This window comes from Spermophilus citellus (genome assembly GCF_964194105.1).
Source record: "Spermophilus citellus genome assembly, chromosome: 1".
Lineage (NCBI taxonomy): Eukaryota > Metazoa > Chordata > Mammalia > Rodentia > Sciuridae > Spermophilus > Spermophilus citellus.
The window spans coordinates 259932927-259935327 of record NC_138182.1 but is presented as its reverse complement, the minus strand read 5'-3'; the positions used below and the strand labels follow the sequence as shown (position 1 = coordinate 259935327).

The window sequence follows — 2401 nt, the reverse complement described above, 5'->3', positions numbered from 1 at the left end:
AGAGAGAGAGAGAGAGAGAGAGAGAGAGAGAATTTTTAATATTTATTTTTTGGTTCTCGGCGGACACAACATCTTTTTTTGTATGTGGTGCTGAGGATCGAACCCGGGCCGCACGCATGCCAGGCGAGCGCGCTACCGCTTGAGCCACATCCCCAGCCACTCCATGAACTTTTGATAGCTATATATTTACTATTTTTTTAATAATGATCCTTTAAAATCAAGTGTTTGAATAGTTTGAATTTTATTCATAGTATATAGGGAAATGAAATGAACTTTATCATTTTTGTCTTTGTCTTTCCATTTTGGTTTTCCAATATTGATCATTACATGAGTGGATAAACAAAGCAAAATTCTACTAAAATGAATACAATTAAGTGAAACATCTTAAATGTGATCTTAACTATTTCAAGATGTTTAATATTTTATGAGAAACCATTATTCTCTCAGGATATCTTTGTTAATATTTGACTGTTTCCACTACTTGTGATTGTAAAAAGTTTCAACAAACATATTGTACACTTCAGTGAACATATTACATTATTTCCAAAGGATGAACTAAAAAGAGAGAAATGACTTGAACAAAAGGCATGAGCATTTTAACACTATTGTGTTACTGTGTAAAATACTATGCGAAAAATTATATCAATTTGTATTTCCATTATCAGTTTCTGCAATGCCTTTTAAATAATAGCTAGAAAGTTAAAGAAGTATGTAGTGCTTTTATATTTAAGCAATAAATACATTTAAATAAAGTTTCAAATTCTGATTAGCTTTATTCAGAATAATTTTATTTTGAAAATAATTTTTTTTCTTCATTAATTTTTGTGAGAAAAAATGTGTAATTACTTGTTTATATTTTATTATTTTATTTTTTATGTATATCCTTTGTGTATTTTAGCACATTTTACCTTTAAAACAAATTTGTACAATATGTCAATGAATATCTGAGTAGTTGAACAGTGGTTTAAAAAAATAAAAAAGCTAGGTATATACCTAAGCCTTAAGACTTAGTTTCATGCCATTATCATCTGACTGCTGGGGAAAAAAAGACCTGAATTACAATAACCCATCTCAGAAAACTTTTCCAATTCAAATTAGAAGGGCTTCAATTTACAAATCTCTTTTGAAAGTGCAATGTTAATGCAATTCACATCAGAACATCCAGTTATTATAATTAACAACAAACTGCAATTTTGCTGTATGGTAGAACTTTCTACTGATCTTTGAATTCCTTCAGCCTTCTGATTGCAGACTTGACTGTGACGGGAGAAGTGGTGTTGTAGGTCCAGGCACCACCAGCCACTGTTTTCATGCAGGAGCCACAGTGCCAGATCCCCACAGCCCATCTCTTCATCTTGTTTTTGTCACAGAAGGAACAAGTGTACGTGGCGTGCTGGATGATTTCAATTTTCTTCACCATTTTCCAGAGGGAGGCACAGTAGTGGGTCCCATATTTCCGACGATTCCGACTCTCTTAGTGCTTTTAGCCATGTCGCCGCAACTTAGGCCTGAGAGCAGAGAGGCTAATTACTTGTTTTTAATAATATACTTTCCTTTTTAACAGTAATTTTAAAAAAGTTATCTTTCAGGTTGGGGTGTAGCTCAGTGGTAGAATTCTTGCCTAGCATGTGTGAGGCACTGGGTTCGATTCTCAGCACCACATACAAATAAAACAAAGGTACATTGACAACTAAAAAATATATATATTTAAAAAATAAAATTCTCTTCCTCTTTCTCTGTGTATGCAAACACAAATACACACACACACACACACACACACACACACCTCAGTGTGTATCCCTATTTCTTTCTGTAGATATACATACTCACGGGTGTGTGTGTGTGTGTGTGTGTGTGTGTGTGTGTATTGTGTAACTCTTTTTCTCTCTGTAGATACACATACATATATATGTGTGTGTGTGTGTGTATGTGTTTTTATCTATATTTCCAAAGGATGAACTGCAAAGAGAGAAATGACTTGATCAACATTATATATATATATATATATATATATATATATGTATATATATACATATATATATATATATATATAAATGCATGTACATATCTTTCTCAATTTATTTCCTTAAATATATTTAGAGATAGAGAGAGAAAGGGTTTTGGGGAGAATTATTTCCTATTCTTCAAATTTAAATTTTACTGAAAGACCTCTGTATGAGCAATACTCATTGCCTATTGTGCAATCTATTTACTTCTGGTTAGGCAAGTAGAAAATTTACCAGTTTGACCAATTTACAAGAGGGAAATAAGCAGTGTGAATTTGCTCCTTCTTCATTCATCTTTATAATCTGTCTTCCTGAATAATTCTTTATCCTGGGTTGATCTTTTGGCCATTAGATAATGTTAACAGCAAGCTCTGCTACAACAAATGACCTTCTAT

The 2401-nt window shown here is 32.5% G+C and overlaps 1 pseudogene across 1 annotated transcript; it reads right to left on the bottom strand.

Annotated features, from left to right (window-relative positions):
- Positions 1-1213: 1213 nt before the first annotated feature.
- Positions 1214-1491, bottom strand: LOC308656969 (large ribosomal subunit protein eL43-like; annotated as a pseudogene). Its single transcript has one exon. The product of its transcript is annotated as a large ribosomal subunit protein eL43-like (transcript).
- Positions 1492-2401: the final 910 nt, after the last annotated feature.